This window comes from Thamnophis elegans, chromosome 9 (assembly GCF_009769535.1).
Source record: "Thamnophis elegans isolate rThaEle1 chromosome 9, rThaEle1.pri, whole genome shotgun sequence".
NCBI lineage: Eukaryota > Metazoa > Chordata > Lepidosauria > Squamata > Colubridae > Thamnophis > Thamnophis elegans.
This window is the reverse complement of record NC_045549.1, coordinates 29,408,829-29,432,279: the sequence shown is the minus strand read 5'-3', so window position 1 is coordinate 29,432,279 and position 23,451 is coordinate 29,408,829. Positions and strand designations below refer to the sequence as shown.

The 23,451-nt window shown below is 39.1% G+C and overlaps 1 long non-coding RNA gene across 1 annotated transcript in view; it reads left to right on the top strand.

The window, feature by feature from the left end:
* Positions 1-22,393, top strand: part of LOC116512878 — a 51,359-nt gene extending 28,966 nt beyond the window's left edge. The window contains exons 3-4 of the long non-coding RNA XR_004255942.1: positions 17,353-17,394; positions 21,977-22,393. This is a non-coding gene — a long non-coding RNA (uncharacterized LOC116512878). The remainder of the gene's footprint in view (positions 1-17,352; positions 17,395-21,976) is intronic.
* The last annotated feature ends 1,058 nt before the right edge of the window (positions 22,394-23,451 follow it).

Sequence of the window (23,451 nt, the reverse complement as noted above, 5' to 3'; positions counted from 1 at the left end):
TGCCTGATTCAGGCTGAAGCAGCAGAAACCCACCTCTGATATGTACGTATCTACGTACATTTGTATGGATGTATGATATTTGTATGACTTTTTGCTTATTTCTCTAAATACACATATTACTGTACATTATTTTTCTTCAACATTATTCCCATTTTGTAAATAATTCCTTGAATACAATGCACTTTCACACCATGCATTTTTGTATTCATTTTTTCCAAAAGTACATTAGAAAATATGAAGTGAGAACTTCATCAGAAAAGTTGTGAATACTGCAGGAAAACCATGTATTTTTCCAAAACTGATATTGGTTTGGACAGTACAGATTCGTTAAAATAAAATATTCGAATATACAACTAAATTACATTGTTTCCCATTCATGAGTGATAAAGCACATGCCTGAGGTGTAAAAGATTGCTGTTTAAATACCTGCCATTTCCAGTTAAATAAAAAACAGTCATCTAGTTTGGAACAGATTCTGTCTGAGACCTTGAAAATTTATTCACAGGTGAGACAATACTGGGCTGGATGGATCAACTTGCCAATTCAAGAAATAATGAGCTCAGGGGCTTTCCAGTTTTTGGCTTGCCTGCCAAATGCAGAGACATTATCTTTTAGATAAGAATTATGGGGGAAAAACCCTCATGTTAAGAATGGTGTCTAATAGAAGTTCAGCAATGGCATGACACATAAATCACATTTTCTAGGTAAAATTTTGCCCAGGTTTACTGGTTTTGACCTTTGTCTATTGCATTCTATTCAGCTCCAGCTTAGGTAGCTATTTGTTTCTAAGGCTTCAAGTTCCAGGCTTTAATTCCTGCATCTTTTTGCCATGAATCACTTTTCAAGAAGTTAATGTTCTAAGGCCTCATTAAGGCTATATTTATTTTGAGATTTTGTTACATAGAACTCCTATCTTTTATATGCCTTAATTAAATGATGTTGCACAGACTGAGAATTAATCATTGTTAAGTAAAGTTACAAATATGTTAATTGTAAAAAACATGTCTCTATTAAAAGGCAGGTCTTTTCCTTCCCATGTTAAAAATCCACAGAAAAACGACTTTCTTCTGAATGAGGTGATCTCGCTTTCTAATCAGATTCCAGCTCACTATCTAGGGCTAAGGAACTGTTTTGCAAAACATTAGACAAACCTCAAGGGCAAGTCTGTGCTCATTTTAATGGCCTTCCAGTGTTTGTAGATGCATAATCTGATGTGGTTTTTCTATATATTGGCTGAAAAATCTTGTGTAAAGCATTATTTGCTTCATAGAGTTCACTCACTTGGTTTCCTGTTTTGTGAAAACCTTGTTGTCAGGGAAGCTGCTATTATGGGAGAACCATTTGAAGAAAAATATAATGAGGATTGGCTGATCCCAGTAAGCAGGACTGATTCTGAATGGGTATGACATCACCGGAGAATTAAGTTACTCTGGGAGAAACTACTGAACTGGAAACAAATCACTGGAGAGGGGGCGGGGGGAAGCAAAGAAATCTTTTTTTAAAAAAATGTTTTTCTTCAAGCTATGCTGAACAGTTTTTATACAAACTCCTGCTTTCCAAAAAATATGTAGTGGTGATTAAAAGTAGTGGTAAATAATGTTTAATTCTATGATTAAACATTTTATGATTAAAAAAGGTTACCCATAACCCCAAGGCCTGCAAATATCATACAACAAGACACCAAGAAATGTGAAAGTTTCTCCATTTTAACGTTCATTTCAAAAGATGGTGTACATCTCATGCACAGTCATACACACATATTACACACACACAGGGAGAGAGAGGGAGGGAGGAGAGAGAAAGAAGAGAAGATAATGTTAGTAATTGCATTTTAAATGGTGGCAAAGTATAATACTTCATGCAATCTTCATGAGTCACCCAGGGTGTTAGATAGCAATCTTTAAATTTGATAAATTAATAAATAAAAATGTACATTTAATGCTACCTTCTAGTGTCACAAGTTGCATAAGGCATGTGAGCTTAAATACAGTGGGTGCTTCTAGCCAAAGTTTTTAGCATTCAATCAACATGCCTCATTCATGGAATTTTACCAGACTCAGATAACATTATTTGCCCCTTCAAATTCTAAATCTTTCCTTATTGAGCCTTCAGATCCTTATCTCTCTTTATCCTGTTGCAGAACAGTCAATACGGAAGACAGACAGAATAGCATCACTCATAAAGTCTTTTTATGGTTAACATTAGAAGCTTTCTAGTTGGAGTTTTCGTATTCTCAGGAGCAGATTCCTCTTTAAATGCTTCATGTAACTTAATGGTTTATCATTATGTCTACAAGTGCAATTTGAAGCTTGCCCTTAACACAGACCATCCAGCTATATTTCCTGCCTAAAAATGTGGTTAGTAGCCAGAAATCTTTGTTAGGAAAGTTCAGTCCCAATAAAAGAAGAGAAATAAGATGTTTTAAAAAATTACCTACTTCACCATGATTGCCTTTAAAACCAGACCCATACTTTTCACTGGATATGGCTAATGCAAAAAGATGTTGAAAATGTAAGGATACATTTTTAATGCTGAAACTTGTAAATGTTTCCTCCCATCCATGATATAATTGGAGTCAATTCAATTAATAATGATATTCACTTTTTTTACTTTAAAGTTTTATGTTTTACATTATTTTTTCACAGGAAAACTAAGAAATTACAGAAATTGTCTTTAAAATATAAATTAAAGAGAAAAATGGAAACGTGCTGGAGAATAAGGAAATATTAAGTAACTAGAAGAAACAAATGAAGAAAAAGCCAAAAAGAAGTAAAAGGGGGGAAAAGTCTGTTTTTTATTTTCAGAATATAAATAGATTGATAAATAGGTGGTAGAAAATCAGCACAAACATAGTGTCGGTAAATTTTATTACTTTTTTTAAAAAATATAGACAATATTTAGTTGTCTTTAGTTGTAAAATAAACTAAGAAATAAGCATGCAAATCACAGGCAGGAAAGATCAGAGAATGGAATTGCACACACTCTTTTTGTACCAGCACATAATAATAACATCTCTCACCTTAATATAAATTTGGCCTTTTCAAAAGTATTATATGCCTTCCTAGAAAGTAAGATTATATGGCCAATGGATTTATACATGTGAAAAAAAGTTTAATATCATTTTTCTAAACTGCTAAATTTGCTTTTATTTATGGACCTTAACATCATCTACTTTCCAGACCAATTTGTTCCAGATTACTAAATTGGAAATGGCAGAGGGCCTGGGCTAAAGGAACAGACATTTTAGCATTTAAAGGGATTTAAAAAAACACACACAGACAAAACCAAAATGTAACATTTGCTTAGTGACTCATATGGATGATGAAATCTGCCATTTTATATAAATTTTACCAGTTTATTGTTCAGCATTCTTAAATACAGAACATTAAAGTTGCAGCTGAGCAAAAATATTGTAGGACATTTCCTTTACAGTATTTCTATTATACACATTACTATTTGCTGGAATTAAGAAACAAAAGATGAACAGTTTATTATTATTACTCATAGAGGTCTAGAGTTTGCAAAGGTTGCATTTTAGATAACTAAGAAGCCCACACAAATAATAGCAATCACAGAAGATCTTAAACATTAATGAAAATCTTTATCATGACTTTGATTGCTTACATTTATTGGTCTTCTTTATGGTACAAAATGCTTCCAGCATAGTCATTTCTATTTTGTTTTTTGGAATGAATTCTTCATGAATGGACATGTTTATAACTTTAAATAATGGATTCTTAAACTCTTTAAAATAATTATAGGACTTTCACCTAACACAATAGCAGAAATTTTTGAACGTAAGAATTGCAAAATAACAGGTAACCCTGTTTATTTAATGTATGGCATATCATATATGGACTAACAATATATGTTAATATTAATAGCAATATATATGTCTTTTTAAGATTGTACAGCAGGTCTGAAATAAGAGACAATCCTTCTAATGGACTCAGGATAGGGAAGTGCATTGCCCAGAACTATTAAGGAGGAATTATAATTTTTTATATAAACCAGAGAGTTGATGTAGAAGGCTGAATACACCTTTTCTTGAAATTGTTGTTCAGAAGCTCTTTTAAAGCAGCTAATTTTTCATTGGACCAGGGATATCACCCAGATGGCTGTTCCTTCTTTCAAAAGGTTGAAAATGAGTGCCATCTTGGTCCAATTTGTGGAAAACTCTTCCAGCCTGGCAATCAGGAATAATTCACAGACAAAATGTTTTTTTTTTCACCACTGCCACCCTGCCACCCCCTAAATTTCTCTGCCAGGCTTCAGGGGAACACAACAGCTGCATGGTTGCTCTTGGCCCAACATGAGTGAATTGCATCATGGCATTATGAAATCTGGCTCTCTACTTTCCTTCTCTATTGCAATCATAGCTCTGCCATTTATTCTGTAGACCAAAGGGAGTATCCCAAAGATCAGAATCATTGTCTAGGTTCAGATTGCAGGATCTCATTCTTCTCCGATGAGAAATTTCCATTTCAAAAATGGAAGTTGGCCGGCTCAGAAAAGAAGGACCACTTGGAGCTTGGTGAAAAATTAGTAAGGTAATGAAAGATAATATTCAAAGCCTTCCAAAGTAATTTTTCTCATGTAATCTATAAGGTGAAATAACTCTAAAACTCCTTCTCATGTTTCCTTTTTCTCCAGTTAGAAATCCCTTCTCTCTTGTCTTGCTGCAGTCCTTAAAATCAGCCAGGCCAGGGGTGCAAGGCCCAGGGACTGGATCTGGACTGTGCGGTACTTAGAACTGTCCCACAGGGCCACACTGGAAATAATGAAGGACCAGGCCTTGGTGCCTCAGCCAATGAAAACAGAGCTCCCGAGCTCTGTTTTTGCTGACAGAGGGTTGCAGGAGGCTGTCGCAGAGAAAAATGGAGTTCAGGAGCCTGTTTTTGCTGGCAGAGTGCTTGGGCCACGACACAAGTGACATTATGCTAGCCATACCCATCCTGGCCATGCCCACCCTGGTCCCCCGAGGTCAAACACAACCCTGATGCAGCCCTTAATGAAATTGATTTACAATCACACTTGACATGAACACTAAAAGACCTTGGATTTAAATGTTCTATTCAAACAGTGTTTTCCCTTTACAATAGATGAAATGAATTTAACTGAGGGAAAACCCCCTCCCTCTTTATCACTTTGAATGAATATATGCATTTGGGATTTAATAGATATATTTAATGATCAAAGGTATGTGTTTTTTTTAACCTAAATTAGTTGTGTAATAGCACAGGAGAGAATGTTTAATTGTATTCTTTGCCTTTTTCCTGAAGAAATTTTCTCTTACAAGTTGCTGTTTGTCTAAGAAAGGAAGCTACTGTTTGCATCCAAAATAGCTTCCCTCTCAGTAGAAATACAAAACAGCTTCAAGGCAGGAAGGGAGCACTTTTCAAAAGCAAGTTCAGTTCAGTTTGACTTCACACAGCTTTCTTTAATGAGTATCTGCTTTTTTCTCTGAAACATACATTGTAACTTATTAGCCCTGCAGTTCCCAAATACAATAGAGCCATAGAATCTTCCTACCATAATTCGTTTTCTCCTTGATTTGCTTTCTTCAAACTCACATAAAGCTTTTTGCCACACCCATATACAGGCATTTCATAGTCCTTGCACTTTTGGCATTCGCATTGATCATTCAAGCTTACAAGAAGAGTTCGTAATTGTATACTGCTTCCCAAGAGCAATATCTTTTGGGAAGTAGCAACATTGAGTAGCTGCTTTGATTTCAGGATTCTTCTTAAATAAATGTATTCATTTATCTAATTAACAAAGTTGCCCACCTCATGAGCAAGTGACTCTGGGTGGGCTACAACAAAAATTAAAAAAAGGACATTTAAAATCATTATAATTAACAAATATTAAAACATTTAAAAACTATAAAAACAGCTAAACAGGAATTATAGACAGAGAAATGTTAATAATAATGGAGCTATTTCACTAGTTCACCAGGCCTTCTGGCATAGCAACATCTTGAGCAGAGCTGTCAAACTCCCGGCCCATGGGCCGGATGCATCATGCGCTGGACACGGCTATGGCTGGTGTAGCGAAGGGGGGAAAATCCCAATGTGCCACATGACAATGTCAGTTTGTCACCCCTGATCTTGGGGAACTTTTGGAAACATAGAAGTGATGAGGCCATCCTCACCTTAGAGGAGAGAAAAGTTTACACAGTGGTGGCCAAATCTTAATCACACCAGCTAGGGAACCGCATTAGGAGTTTTTTTTTTCTGGTCATCTTTATTTGAAAGAGAAAACCACTCAAGTTATAGAAGTTTCAAGTGTACCCACCCACTAAGAAAAGCTCTTTTCTCTCAGATGAGCTCCTAATTAGAAATTTTATTTGAATTGGAAAAAAACTGACCATGAATAGACTAGACTAGACTAGACTAGACTAGTGTGAAGTTCCCAGAAGATGAGCTAATTAATTTACAAGCCTCGAGACAAAGTTCAAAAGAAATCCAATCATTTATTAGGATCAACATTCTGGTGTAGACTCCTGTGGAGCCAAAACTGCTTTCACTTAATTGCGTTTGAACTTTACCCCTGTATCCCCTCCCTTCTGTCCTGCATCATAACTCATATTCTCCAATTAGGCTGTAGACATGAGATCTGACTCCGGCCAAAGGCATGCATGGAATTTCCTCTTCCATGCCAGCCTGATAATAGTCATGGCAATGCTTTAGAAGTTGACATCTGGCTCCCTCACTTGCCAAAAGTGACCTGTGTGACACAAAGACAATTTGAGTACAGGTATATAACTTGGGGATGTGTCCCTCCCCCAGGCTTGCTTGGATTTTCTGCATGAAATTTTGCTATGAGGCGATCAGCCTGGATATTTCTACTTTTCACCCAATATGCCTCCAATAATGGGTAGCCCTTCCACTTGATTAAGTATTGGAGTTGTCTCCTGTGCCACCTTGAATTGAGGATTCGTTGAACTTCATTATGGGTTTGGCACCCTATGACCATAGGGCCTGGGGCCTCCCGGGGTAGTGGTCTCAGAGTGATTCGATCACAGGTTTTAAGAGGCTACTATGAAACGCTGGGTGTATCTTCCACAACAATCGAGGTAGTTTCAATTGCACTGTGACTGGGTTGATGATCTTTACTATGGAAAATGGTCCCATAAACTTCGGCCCCAGTTTCTTGCTAGGCAGTTTTAATCTCAAATATTTTGTGGAGAGGTAAACCTTCTCTCCCACCTGGAATGGCCATTGCGAAGCCCAGTGTTTATCTGCCTGTTATAGGTTTGTGCCGCTTTAGCCAGTGCCTTTTTGACATTTTCCCAGGTTGATTTCAGCATCGACATCCAATCAGTCAAGCTGACTGAGGAGGGGGAATCCCTTGGATACTCAGGCATTGGGACAAAGTCCATACTGCTCACTATTTGAATGGCGTGAGGCCTGTGCTACTGTGAACAGCATTATTGTATGTGACCTCAGCAAAAGATAAAAGGTCTGCCCAATTGAACTGCTGATAGTTCATGTAGCACCTCATGTACTGCTCTATCATGGCGTTCAGTCTCTCTGCTGCCCCATTGGTGCTCGGATGAAAAGTTGAACTAAGACCCTGAAATGACCCAATGGACCGAGGAACTCCCTCCAGAACTTAGCTGTGAACTGGACCCCTCTGTCTGAGATAATTCTCCAAGGTACTCCATGCAGTCAGCAGATATGCTTCACAAACAGTTTAGCCAGCTTGTGAGCCAAGGGTAGTCCTCTACAGGGTATGAAGTGTGCCTGTTTGGAGAACAGATCTATTATAGTCCAAATCACCGTGTTTTCCCCACTTTTTAGCAACTCTACTATAAAATCCATTGCTATCTCCTCCCATAGCCTCGTTGGCTCTGCTACTGTTTGCAGTTTGGGGGGGTTTCCTGGTCGTCTCTTCATTGTGGCGCAGATGGTGCAACTTTTTATGTAACTATCCTCATCTTTCTTTATGCCAGGCCACCAGAATTGCCTCTGGGCTAAGTGTAAAGTCTTTAGGAACCCAAAGTGGCCTTCCAGTTTGGTGTCGTGACTCCTCTGGAGAACTAGGGTAGGTAGGGATTCTGGGACGTAGAGTTTTGTCCCCTTCCATGCAAGGTAATCTCTTTTCGTCAAGATGTGTTGGTTGTTTTGGAACCAGAGGTCTGCTAGCAGTTCAGTTTTGAGTCTCACGGTTAGGTCACTGCGGGTTGGTCTTGCCAGTCACGGCGTTGCTGCCTGATGGGTACTTGGGCAGCTGTTTGGGTAGAGGGAATGATGGCGTCCACTACATGCTCCCATTCGCATTTGTACTGAGGCATGTGGGAGAGGGCGTCAGCTAGAAAGTTCCTTCTGCCTGGAATGTGCTTTAAGACAAAATCAAAATATTTGAAGTATTGAGCCCATCTTGTTTGGACTTGTTTGGGTGATAGTTTCTGTGGGGTCCTAAGCATCCAGATTTTTGTGGTCGGTCCAGACTTCAAACAGTTTCTGGCTCCCTTCCAACTGGTGTCTCCAGGTTAGCAATGCCCATCTCACTGCAAAAGCCTCCTTTTCCCATGCGGCCCATCGTCTCTCTGTTTCTGTGAGCTTGTGGGAGGTGTAGGCGCAGGGTTGTAAGTTTCCTTGGTTGTTTCTTTGGAGTAGCACTGCTCCCACTGCCACATCAGTGGCATCTGCCAGGATCATGAAAGGTTGCTCGGGGTCAGGATGCTTCAGCACTGGCTCCTTTGCAAACATTTCTTTTAGTGTCTCGAACGCCTCTTGGCAGGTTAGGTCCCATGGTAGGGGTTGTCCTGGATGATGTTTCATTCCTGGGCTCCCTGTCTTCAGGAGGTCTGTCAGGGATTTGGCAATCTTCACAAAGGAGGGGATGAATTGCCTGTAGAAGTTCGCGAACCCTTTGTAGCTGTCTGCGGGTGCGAGGGGGATGCCAGCTTAGGATGGCTTGCATTTTTGCTGGGTCCATCTCTATTCCCTCATTTGACACTCAGTAACCCAGGTAGTCTAACCGTGCATGGTGGAATTCGCATTTTGATACCTTGACGTACAAGTTGGCTGCCAGAAGTTTCTCCAGTATTTGGCGGACCAGGGGTACATGGTCATCCATGGTCTCTGTGTAGATAAGGATGTCATCTAGGTAGATGAGGACCACCTTGTAGAGGTGCTCATGCAGCACCTCGTTTATTAACTGCATGAATACCGCTGGGGCTCCCTACAGCCCGAAAGGCATCACTTTGAATTGAAAGCTCCTTAGGGGGCAGTTGAACACTGTTTTCTACTCATCTCCCTCTCTGATACATACTCAGTAGTATGCTTCTCTGCGGTCTAGTTTGGTGAAGACTTTTCCCTTGGCCAGATGAGACAGCATGTCCTTCATGACAGGAAGGGGGAATAGGTTGTGTACGCACACCCCATTTATCCCTCAAAGGCCACACATAATCTCATGGTTCCATCTTTTTTTTCTTTGAAGAGGACTGGTGTCATGACCCATGGCTTGGCTGGCTCAATGAACCCACTTGCTAGGTTTTTGTCTATGTATATGTGCATCTCTTGCTTTTCCTGGGGCGTCATGGCGTACAGTTTGGCCTTGGGTAGTTTTGCCCCGGGGATGATTTCGATGGCACAGTCTGTCTCCCGGTGGGGAGGCAGAACATCACACTCAGCCTCACTGAATACTTCTGCGAGATCCTGACATTCTATCGGAATCAGTGAGGCCTCTGGGGTTTTGTCAGATGTGCTTGCCAGTTGTTCTCATGGGCTCTCTTGGGGGGGTTCCAGCAAGGGTGGTGTTTCTGCTTGCTGGTGTGGGAGGGGTTGGGGGCCTCTTGATATCCTAAGACTACAGGTACCCCCTTGCTACCAGATAGCCGGTCCCCACTTGTCTAGCCAGGAAAGTCCCAGTATTACTGTGTCTGTCATTTTGGGGGCTATTATGAATCGAATTACTTCCCAGTGATCCGCTAGTTCTAGCCTCACTGGTTCAGTTAGGTGGGTGGCATAGGCTCCTCCCATTAGGGACCCGTCAACCTGCTCGAACTGGATCGGGTGGGCCAGTCTTTTTGCTCTGATCCCCAGTTTCAGGACTGTGGTCAGGTTGATGAAGCACCTTGTGCAGCCTGTGTCTTTTAGGGCTTGAAAATCCCCCTGGTTTCCTGTTTTTGGGGTTGTGAGGCGTATTGGAAAAAGGGAAAGGTGAATTGGTTCATTCACCATTGGGTCATTTTCTCACTCATCCTTGCTATCATATGTTTCGGGCGACTGGTTGTCATTGCCTGGGGTTCCATCACTTTCACCTGAGGGGGAAGGAGCCTTTGGATCCTGGAGGGCTTTCGTGGATGTGTTGGTGGTCCGTTTGGGCCCTCGTTATGGTCATACCCTGGGGGGTGGGTCTGGCCTTGGTTTTGGGGCTGGGGTTGGGCATGCAGCTGCCATGTGGCCCATCCCCCCACATCTGTAGCATTTCAGTGGACTTCAAGGGAGGGCTGGTCTCAGAGCCTGCTGTGGTGCTGTGGTTCCCCGCTGGCTGGCTGGTTTCAGGTCAGGTTGATCTCTTGCTTTGTCATGTCATTGGTGCACAGCCCGCTGTTAACTTTTGTTGCTATTTGGAACCACTCAGAGAGTTGATTTGGGATGTCGCAGTATGCAGTTACCTGGGCAATTTGCTTGTCCAGGTTTGTTCTGAAAAAATGCACCAGCAGCCGCTCTGGTAAAGGGGGTAGCCTTCCTATGACCCTCCTAAATTCAGGGATGTGCTCTTTGATGGGGCAGCCCCTTTGCTTTAGGTACTGAGTTCCTCTTCCGCATATGGGTCCTTCTCCACCTCCTCAAAACTGGCTTCTAGCAGTTGCAGGAAGTCATCTATGTCTTGCAGTTGGGGGGCTCTCCTCTTGTGAAGGGCGGCTAGCCATTCCCTTGCTTCTCCCTCTAGACCCTGTGCAATTTTATTCACCATGGCTTTGGGGGATGGGTAGAGGTGCCCATAGCGTTCTAGGTAGATATCAGCTGAATCAAGGAATAGAGCTAGCTGGTTTGAGCCTCTGTCAAACTTTCCCCTGAATTAGGGTGGGTCATTCAGCCCGAATCCCCCAGTCTCCTGTCAGCCTCGGTATGCTTGCGCCTGATATGGCTGGTGATCTTCTTCACCCCTAGTTTGGAGAGGGGGAGGAAGTTGCCTGCTCTTGGCAGCCTGCTTGCTGCATGGGAGAGGCACTGGTTGCCGTTTTGGGCTCTTTATTCTTCTATTGGGAGGGGGAGGGGGCTGCACTCCAGTCTGCATCTCCTCCCTTCAACAGGATCAGATGTCCCTCCCCTCTCTTTTGGGTGACAGGATGGCCCCTCATCATGAAGGGTGGCTCGGTAAAAATCCTCCCTCTGTTGCTCTTTTGCACTCCCTCGGGATTCCATCTGGGGCTTTGGGAGCCTGGCTTGTTTCCAGTACCACCTCCAGTCCATCCTTGCAAGCTTGTTTGAGATCCTTCTCTGTATCTGGGACAAGGGAATTTCCACCAGTACTTATCTTCTCTTGCTTCTGCTTCTGAGAAAGGCATCACTGCTTGGCATTGCCGCATACCTCTAGCTGCAATCAATCTCCTGTTGCCTGATTTTCCCTCCAAGCAGCCCAAACATTGGGGGACTGCTCGGAGAGCCCGGGCTTCAGGAAACCCAGAATTTTTTTTAAAAGTAAGTTTTGGCTCTCTGTGAAGTTCCCAGAAGACGACCTAATTAATTTATGAGTTCAAAAGAAATCCAATCATTTATTAGGATCAACATTATGGCATGGACTCCTGTGGAGCCAAAACTGCTTTCACTTAATTGTGTTTGAACTTTACACCTGTATCCCCTCCCTTCTGTCCTGCATCATAACTCATATTCTCCAACTAGGCTGTAGACATGAGATCCGACTCCGGTTGAAGGCATGCATGGAATTTCCCCTTCCATGCCAGCTTGATAATAGTCATGGCAACGGCTTAGAGGTTGACATCTAGATTAGACTAGACTAGATGAGAATACAATAGAATAGAATACAATAGAACAGGTAGAATAAAAGGGTTCGAAGGGACCTTGGAGGTTTTCTAGTCCATCCCCTTGCCTAGGCAGGAAATCCTACATCACTTCAGACAAATGGTTATCCAACATATTCTTTAAAACTTCCAGTGTTGGAGCATTCACAACTTCTGGAGGCAAGTTGTTCCGTGGCATGACAAAACCGTGCTCGACTAAAGCGCGCTCGACGAAACCGCGTCGCTGACATCATCAACAGGGCGACAACAGCGAGTGCAGAGAAAGAAGGGCGCTTTAAATAGCGCTTTGAAAGCAAGCCGATTCAAGTTAAGGTAAGGGTTAGGTTTAGGGTTAGTTTTAGGGTTAGGTTAAGGGTTAGGTTAAGGGTTAGGGTTAGGTTTAGGGTTAGGTTTAGGGTTAGGATTAGGTTTAGCGTTAGGTTAAGGGTTAGGTTTAGGGTTAGGTTTAGGGTTAGGTTTAGGGTTAGGTTTAGGGTTAGGTTTAGGGTTAGGTTTAGGATTAGGTTTAGGGGGGTTAGGTTTAGGTTTAGGGGTTAATTTTAGGTTTAGCGTTTACAGCGTGCTTTTTTTTCCGCGCTGTTGTCGCGCTGTGATGACGTCAGCTACGCGGTTTCATCGAGCACCCTTTAGTCGAACGCAGTTTTGTGGTGGAACCAAGTTGTTCCACTGATTACTTGTTCTAACTCTGACAATCAGGAAATTTCTCCTCAGTTCTAAATTGCTTCTCTCCTTGATTAGTTTCCACCCATTGCTTCTTGTTCTACCCTCAGGTGATTTGGAGAATAGTTTGACTATTCGAGGAGGAGTCTTCATCTGATAATTGACACAGTAGAAACTTCAGTGTTTGGGCTTAGCACCATGAACTGGCTCTTAGGTAACATTTGACCTTCACAATGGAATTTGTTACTATTCTGACAAAGCTACTTGTGTCATATTCTGAATGTAGTCATGGTGGCCTCCATTTTGTTTTTGAGCATTTCCTATATTTCCTACATGCTTCCTCATTCTTCATTTTTAATTATTTTCTTCCTCAGCTGTGCTTTATGCTAACTCTATTCTATTATAGTTTCTATAAAGGTTGGGTTATATAACACAATTAACTTAGTTACCCAATTAATCCATATTTCTTACTTCAAAAGTATATTAAGTAATAAATTAACCAAGCTGCATCACACAATACATCATATTATTAAGAAAATAACCTAACTTAGTATGCTGTCTCTGCCAAACTTTAAATAATATTCTGAACTGATATCAACTACAGAAATAATTTTAATTTGATTTTTTGTCCTTTATTTATATATTACATATCCTTCCAGAGGTTCTAAACTATGGGTGTCAAATTGGAAGCCTGCAGGCCAGATGCATCACGCACAGGCCACCCCCACCCCAGCTATGCGAAGAGGAAAAACATCACAAAACATCACGTAATGCCAATGTGACGCGGCAAGTTTGACACCCATGTTCTAGACTAAAATTCTTAGTACAGTCCTTCTCAGCTTTAACCAGTCACAATTGAAATAAAAGGCAATTACATAAAAGAAATAAACTACTCTTATTACCAGTTCAGTGAACTATAACTTTTCAGATAAAAATCTAATCTTCCACTAAATAAATGCAAAGTACCAGTTGCTTAAGCAGAACACTGCTATCACATGTTATTTACTGTTCTAATCACACAAATAAATTATTTTAAATTTGTAAACTAGGGGTTGCATAATCTAGAATTTGCTTTCTGAAGAAAATGTATTCCTTCTGATACAATGTTGTAATACTGGAGGTGGTAGTGGGATTCTTTTCAATGTTGTTTGCTGTGCAGGTTTTAATGTCTGAAAGACTATAGAACCATCTGGAAAAATAACAATAGCACTTAGACATATACTGCTTTACAATGCTTTACAGCCCTCTCTAAGCTGTTTATAGTTGGAAGATTGTACTCTTCCCACCCCTCATTCCTATATCCACAGTCAGAACACTTTAATAAAGTTTCATTCCTAAAAAGCTAAACGGAAAGGATTCTGCTGTTCAGTTGTATCTGACTCTAAAGTGAGGTGCTCATCTCTGTTTATTAGTTGAGAGAGGGCAGAGTTGTCCAAAGACATTACCTTGATCATGTGACCAGCAGGATCTGAAGTGATGTCTATTTATCTACTTGCATTTGCCAGCTTTCAAACTACTAGGTTGGCAAGAGCTGGCACAAGTAACAGGAGCTCACACTTTCCAGCTGATCAAGCTCAGCCTTACCTCAGTCTTTAAACGCTGAGTCATCATGTCCCCTTTATTCATAAATGCTCAGCTAAAACAAATTATCCAGATTCTGGCTCATTTTAAGTGTCTCTGGAAAACATAGCATGTCTGTTTTACAGACATCATAAATAGTACTTGTTTTACTGGATTGTTTTTCCTGTTGTGAGCCACTGAGAGTTGCTTAGGTAAGCTGGGCAGCCATACAAATTGAATAAATAATAACAATGCCTGACTAATATAGGATAATCAACATGAAAAAGTGATAACATTGCCACACATCAAAAACATCTCATGACTGCTACAAGCATATGGCATCACCATAACACACAAACAAACTAAAGGCCTTAAAATATCCTAAATAAACCAAAAGATCCAGTAGTTCCAGAAGAAGAAAAAACAGGAATTATCTATAACACACAGTGTAAGAATTGCAACAGCCATTATATAGGACAAACAGACAGAAGACTAGCAGATGCATCCATGAAAATTAATTTGAAGTTAGAAAAGTCCTTAATTTCACAACACAAAAACAGACTTCAACCATAATTCAACTGGGAAATGATGATCATCCTGGACCAAGCCAGGTAAAAAAAAAATATGCTAGAGAATTCCTGGAAGCCTAGCACACAGACAAATCAGCCAACAACAGGCATATAGAGACAAACATTTGCATACCATTCAAAAAAGGCAATGAAATGCCTAAAAGGAAACAAAAAGACCAAAACACCTCCTCACCACAATCAACAGTCAGATGAGCAGAGATTAACATCAAGATTAATGTTAGATCAACAAGCAAGATCCCATTCAAGGAATCACCAACTCAGACAAACAAGCTAATAGTAAACAACAGTCCCAAAGAACCATCAAAACCACTGACAAGGCAATCTACTGGTATATAAAATGAGAAAAAACTCTACGCCCTACTAGCACTGATAATGTTGCCTAGTTTGATAATAAAACATCTGCAAGAAAACAGCCAAACTTAAAAAGCACCAGGGACTCTGCAAATAGTAATAATATTTATGCTTGTCTATAAATATTTGAATCTGAGTAAAATAATATCCTTATATTGGTTTTTTAATGTAGGAAATATTCAGACTTTAGAAACAGTGATATTGGACAACACACTAGAGTATGACAAAGTGATAATCTACAAGAGTGCTTTATGTGCTTCTTATATGTAAAAGTAAAAGTGCTTCTCTTTTCAACAAAAATCTTACATATATGACTATGATGAATACATATCTTTGATTAGAGTTTTTCATTTATTTCTGTTCGTTGTATTTTGGAACCCAAGGCATAATCTGGTGATATCTAAATTTCTATCTTAATTTCAAAACCATGCATATCATTCTGAAAATTAGCCTATAGTCTAGAGATGGGAGTTGGAAGACAGAGATTCTATTCTTAGGTCACACGTGGATTTAATTATTTTCAGACTAACTCCTAAAAGGCTTGGCATGCTGTAGAGGAATACAGAAATATCAGTCAGTTGTAGTTTGCTTCGGGATATTAATTAGAGGTGAGAATTCCTGACACTGCAAAGCATGAACTAACAATAGCAAACAACCAGTCAAATACCAAAATACCAGTTAATTTTGGAAAATGCCATAGTATTGGTTAGCTTTACTGGATCATTATGCTAAATATGAATCATGATACTAAACAGTGATTAAATATAATAGCCAACAAGGCTAAATAATAGATGTTTTGCAAATTTGCAAAGCAGAAGATAGTATTAATTTTATGCAGGGGATCAGATGCAGGGACTGAAAGGAAAGGTAATGTTTTCATATAACATGAGAGTTACCCCAAAATATCATATTGTTCAAAATGTTGAAACGTTATACAAAATTCTTTTTCCAGTGTCATGGCTTCGACGAAGACCACAACTATATTCAATTGTAAAATATATTGAAGCCCAGCTAGATAAAATATCTCATGTTATCACAAGAGCTATTAGCTAAAGAATGGATGATGCATCTCATAAATAAATATGAGAACTATGACTTCTGCCTCCGGGAATAGGTAAAATAAACAAATAAACCTGAAAGAAAAGGGTTGAAAGGAGAAATATTGCATGCAATAACATTCATTTAGAGGACAAAGGAAAAAGTTTGACTTACTGGCCTGGACTTGCTTAATACTGTGATTTTCAGCTGAAAGCCAACTCGTGATGGCTCTTTTGTCTTTAAAGGTATTGCTAAAGCATTTCCCTTTCTACCTGATACCATGTTTCCCTGAAATAAGCATTTAGACTACTATTCTTAGGTCTTATTATTTTTGAGGTGCAGGAGGCGGCGAGCATGGTCACCTGATGGCTGCTGCTGTGTTCCAATATTTTCAGGGGAGGGCTTATTTTAGTACATGCGCTCAAAAGCCCAATTGGGCTTATTATCCAGGGATGTCTTATTTTTGGGGAAACAGAGTAGACTTTATCAGATTTCAGAGTTTAAATCTGACATTATTCAAAGTAAGTTCCACTCGTAAAATTTGTGACTAAGGGTGTATTTTGTGTGACAGTCTTCAACTTTTGTCATCCATGTGGAAACTGGTTGGAAATTAGCTTGAAATTTCCTTCAGGATTTAAGCCTCTTCCTTTGCTTCGGTCACAGTAATGTTCTGGCTGGGCTAGGTTCCCCAAAACCCTGGCCAATGAATTCCTCCATATCTTTACTGATTCTGGATGAGTAAAAAGGAAAATAAAAAAAAATCATGTTTTGCCATTTTTCCAGTCACTTGTTTAACAAGATAAAGTCAGTTTTGCATATTTGAAAACAAATAGATCTATCCTTATATCATATCATCAAAAATATTCCCCGATTCAATGTTCCCTCTGCCTACCATTCAACTGATAAACTTGTAAAAACTAACAATGGAAGACAGTGACCAGTGATTAGGTAAAGGGGGCTAGTACCACCACAGATTGCAATAGCCAATTGCTGTGAAAGGATTTCTTTTCAAGGAATTGATGCATTGTGTGCAAAATAGACATCATAACTTGAAACAGTGCAAGATGGATAACACAACCAGAAAAGATGTTTGAAGTTTGCAGCATTTGCTAACTGGATGGATTGACAATGTCACATATTTCTGCCTTCTAGGAATTGTCATTGGCTCTTGTACATGATGGAATAAGCTGAGAGGTAGGTCTGTCCTAAACTGATACCCCTCACTTTTCTTTATCATATATCATAATATTTAAGAATCTTGTATTTGCTTAATCTCAGAATGTTCAGTATTTTTTCTCTCCTTTCCAACAAAGATTGCATCTGCAAAACATAGATGTTCAAGGATTACATTTGTTAACATTTCTGGAATGCTTTTTCTTTTCATGTGGTTTTAGGGTCTGAAGTTTGAAGAAACTACATACTTATACTAAGAAATAAATTGGTCATATTTTGTTTGTCAGAGGCCTCTACAAACACATGTTTCTGTAATTGGTCCCTTACAGATGCACTCAATATGATAAATAATCGGATAGGAACATGTTAAGTGCACAAATTGAAGAGTACTGTATGTATGTATGTATGTGTATGTATATGTATATGTATATGGTGTGTGTGTACGTGTGTGTGTGTGTATTTAAAAAGAACATTGAAGAACTGAACATAGAAGAAAGAAGGATAGGAACTTACACTTGCCTTACATTCAGTCAGAATCTAAGTAATAATAGATTCAAATATGTGAGATCAAACCTTGACAGACCCTTTTATTTTCCAAAAATATATTTTCTTTAGCAGACAGTAGTTTGCAATAAAAAGATACAGATATGTTTTGAAATAAAATAGCCAGTAGGTTTGAAAGCTTTTTCTGATACTGAAGGAAATTGGGGGAGGGTGGAACTGTCACTTTATAGCACGCACTAAGATCACAATAAACTTTAATCTGTACACCAATAGGATCATACTGTTTAGACTCCATGTGATTTGTTTTGGAACATATTTTCTCCCTTACCTAGTGCTCAAAGAATTTGGATCACAGCTTTCATCTTCTTATACCAGATTCCCAAGGAAAAACTATGTGTATGATTTGTTTGCAGACTATAGCCATGGCTACTAAATGAGGACTATATTAACAGAGATGTTGGAGCCAGTATATAGTAACTAGGTACAATAGCATCAAGCTGAGCTGGATCAGTTTCAGGAGAATGAATGGAATTCCAACTATAATATTTTTAGTTGTAAGAAATTTTAGTCTGATTTGCTTTTATTTTTTGTATAACTATATTAATAGTAGCAATAGGAGTAACACTATGAACACAATCAAATCATTATCACCTTCTTCTTTTTCTTCTTCTTCATATATATATAAATGTATGTCTGTGTGTGTGTGTGTGTGTGTGTATATATATATATATATATATATGGATTGGATTTGAACCTGGGCTATATTACATATTAGGCAGACCTAATGGCTAAGATGTCTGCCTAATATGTAATATAGCCCAGGTTCAAATCCCAGTAAGGGTATGGCTAGCTGATGGGAGCTAAATAGCTTGAAATAGATCTATACTAGTCTCCCTTTATTTATTTATCAGCACAAATACAACATGTATGTATGTATGTATGTATGTATGTATGTATGTATGTATGTATGTATGTATGTATGTTGTATTTGTGCTGATAAATAAATAAAGGGAGACTAGTATATATCTATTTCAAGCTATTTAGCTCTCATCAGCTAGCCATACCCTTACTGGGATTTGAACCAGATATACTAGATATATATATCTATTAACTAGATATATATCTATTAGAAAAATCTAATATATATATATATATATATATATATATATATATATATATATATATATATATATATATATATATATATGTAAGGGTATAGCTAGCTGATGAGAGCTAAATAGCTTGAAATAGATCTATACTAGTCTCCCTTTCTTTCTTTATTTATCACCACAAAATACAACACAAATGTAACAAAGGCAACAGTAAACATATTGGGTTTCTGCCTGGATGGTCTCTTATGATGAGCCGATGGACAGAGAATGGAAGCAGTGAACTTCCTCCCATATTTGGCCATACCAGGGGTTGTGACTTTAAATAAATAAATAAATTATGTATGTATGTATGTATGTATGTATGTATGTATGTATGTATGTGTATATGTATATGTATATGTATGTATGTATATATGTATATATATGTGTGTGTGTGTGTGTGTGTGTGTGTGTGTATGTTCCAGCATAACTCTGGAATGCGTCAAGCAATCTCAACCAAACTTGGTACACTGGTGACTTACTCTCTGGAAACGAATACTGCCATAAAGATAAGATACAGCCTGTTGTGCCTTAAACTAGCTTCTACTGTACTGCCATAAAATGGATTCTACTGTACTACTGTACTGTACCACTACTGTTCAAGTGGAGTTGCCATAGTGATGGCTTCACAGTACTCCACAAGGGGCTCCATCTGGTAAGGGGGAAAATCCAACATTAGAAACTATGTTTGGTCTGGACATTTCCCCCCCCCCCTATAAATAAATACCTGGGCAATGGCGGGTTATCAACTAATAAGAAATATTTATACTCAAGGGCTTCCTTCTGACACTCCAAATTAGATGAAATAAATTAGTACATTTAAAAAAAAATATATCCTCAACTAAGTATTTTGTTTTACACATTTGTATATATTCATAGAAAACAATTGTGGATTGAATTAAATCATTTATCTGTCTAGCTGCAGATTCAAATTATCTATTTTGGACACATGATTTAGTTCTCTGCAAAATGCTAGGAAAAGTAGAACGAAGAAGAGAAGAGGACAACCAACAGCAAGGTGGATGGATTTGATTACAGTGGTTATGAGTGCACCATTGGGAGACTTGAAAGAACAAGTTGGGGATAGATCATATTGAAAAAAATCTATCTATTCACTAAGAGACAAAAACAACTTTTTGATGGCACATAATCAATCAAGCTGTCTAGCTCTGCACACTACTTAACTTTAGATTTCTGGGAGATCAGAGGAATCATTTTTAGTCCTTAGAAAACTAAATATGGTATCTTTTGTGTGGAAATAATTTCTATTGTTGATATATTGACTTCACAATTTTTCTTTAAGTAACCAGTAATATGTTGCTGGCATACTTTTCAAGAACATAACTTTCTCTCTCCAATGACCATGCAATATAAATAAAATGGATTCTTTGGATAACTTTAAACTAAAGTTATCTGACAAGAGTTATAAGCCACTACCTAATATAAAATAGTACTGGAACCAACAATTTTAGTTGTACTGCGCATGCATGTACAGCGTGAATCAAGCCCGTGTGTGCATCAAGCGCGTGTGCGCATCAAGTGCCCCTAAGTGAACTGGCAGTAGTCTTGCCAGAACCCACTTCTGGTTTATAACTACCAATTATGTACATTAGAGATTATAATAGTATTTGATGTTTACTTGCATTCTTACACATATTCTTTCTTGCACAGTTTCTCAGAATTTTCCTCCCTGAATATTCTCTCTTTCCTTTCTCAAATTGCTTCTAGGCTGAAAACCTGAATAACTAGTTTCAATTGAAAACAAACATTCATAATTCAATTATGAATCCCCAGAGGGCCTGATGGTGAAGTGGATTAGCTTCTTCTTCTTCTTCTTTTTTGGTCTTTGGCTTAAATTCAGAGTAAACCAGAAGCTGGAGTTATGCATGCAAGCCCCATCCCCACCATCTCATGCATTGTTTATATTTCTCAGCACAACCTGGAAATCAGTATCAACAATAAATCCCAGAATTAAAGTGACTAGGGTGAGAGAGTTGAAGGTTCTGGTATATGTGGTGAGGCTTAGAAGTTTAAATATATTAATTACAGTTGAAACATTACTGATTTATTGATGACAGTGTTTATCTTATGCATTTTATGTAAAACGTCTCAAGACTATTTTACATTAAAGCATCAGAGTGCCATTCATTCATAACCATTTTCTCATCTCCTGTCACACAAAACACACAATTCTTATGTCTTTTCTATACATTTTTTCACATGTGGCCATATGATTATGATGTCCTCGTGGCCATTGAAATGTTGAGATTGAGCAGTTCTCTTGTTTGTCGCCACAGAGAAGCCATTTGCTGAATGGCAAAAAATGTGGTTTTTCACCCCAGTGATTACCATTGTCCCATCAATGTACTAGCAATTAAGATAGGAGAATTAGCAAGAGATTATTAGATATTGTTCAATGTTAAATTTACAAGTTTATCTTTCTATTTTAATTGTGTCTATGTGTGGCATGCATCTAAAATAATGAAGTGAAAAGTAAATTAGCCTCCTCATGATGTACCACGACAACATGATTTTGTCATGGCTAAATAGTCTACACATTCTGCCTGTTGGATCCCACATAGGTCACCCAGGAGTTGAAGATTCTGGAATATGTAGAATGCATGAAAGGGAATATAATCCTCCCACCTGGTTCAGATAAAGACTCTTGTTTTTTTGTCCTGATTCTGCTTCCACTGGGATGAAAGGGTGGAATCTGTCTTCATCATGCAGTAACATTGGTGGGAGGGAGTTTATATAGTGGCAGCATCAGAAGATTGAATCCTACTTAGGTCTTCTTCTAAAGTGGCTTTCCTCACAAAACTTGCATGTTATTACAATGATGTGTATGCAGCCCAACTATCAGACACTCCACTTTCTATGTCTGGGGAAAAAAGGCCATATACAGGGCCAGCATGAGGTCTTCCTTCTCTTTGTTTTCTCTCCTTAAGGCAGTCTGAAGATTATTGCACCCCACCTGGTTTCCAATTATAAAAAGAAAATGCTGAGACCACCAGAGTGTAGGCGTGTGAAGGAGAAAGACGGGACAGCATAAAGGAAAAAAATTGCAGCTGAGGAAATGTCAGTTCAGCAGGCAATGAATGGTAAAGAAGGAGCAGGCTTGTACTTCACCAAAGCAATAGCAACTAAGCTGAAAGGAGAAACAGATTCCAGCAGCTTCCCTATTCCAGCAGCACCACTGACAAACTACGGCCAGACAGCAGCTGGTAAATCATTTTCCTTTTCTCACCCCAGCATGGACTGAGAAACTGCCAGACCAATGTTCCAGTAGCAGTTTAACACAGTACTGAACCATGCAATGTCACATGACAAAATATAAAATTAAAACTGAGGGACGCAGTGGCTCAATGGCTAAGATTCTGAGCTTGTCAATCAGAAGGTCAGCAGTTCAGCGGTTTGAATCCCTAGTGCCGTGTAACAGAGTGAGCTCCCATTGTTTGTCCCAGCTTCTGCCAACCTAGCAGTTTGAAAGCACGTAAAAAATGCAAGTAGAAAAATAGGAACCACCTTGGTGGGAAGGTAACAGTGCTCCATGCACCTTCGGCATTTAGTCATGCCAGCCACATGACCACGGAGAACGTCTTCGGAAAGTGCAGGCTCTTCAGCTTTGAAACGGAGATGAGAACCTCCCCCTAGAGCCGGAAACGACTAGCATGCATGTGTGGGGGAACCTTTACCTTTACCAAGAGACAGTTTTCCCAACTTCGGCAGGATGAAAGTTACCTGACTTCAGGAGTCAAACTCTTTCTAAAATGAGGAACTGCTACTAAAAAAAGGTCATCCCCCAGGCCCCAAACCCCTTGACTTATAGCAACCACTATGTGCGGCATACAGATCCTACCTGGAGAAAATTCACAAATAGCCATGTCATAAAAGGCTTTATGGATAACCCCCTGCATTCCGAATTGGCCCCAAAAGAGAATTCGCAACACAGCAGCTTGTACAATGTAAGACTTATTCTTCTAACCATTTGGCACCACTCAGCAAGCAGCTGCATTCTGGTAAAGCTGCTGCTTCTAAGTTGTAGTTAAGGATAGTCCCAGATAAAATAAACTATCATCTCTTGATTAGGCTACTCTAATTCTTTTTATGTGGAAATGGACCATCCTTTTATTTTTGTCTATCTCCCTGGACCTATCTCACAGTGCCAAATTTGGCTCCTGCTTTTTCTACCTTCATGTCATTTGTCACTATGGGATTGGGGAGGAGAAGAATTCAACCGAACTGACAACTTGCATTAATTCAAGTATTGTAGAATTTCAATTACATTGTACACTATACAGTAGTACTAGAATAAGGCAATAAATAAATTGTTTCAATGGAGGAATGAATACAGAAATATTAGTCTTCCAAAGGTTTGGAACAACAATAGTAATATCCTAAGGTAATTTTAACTTTAGACAAG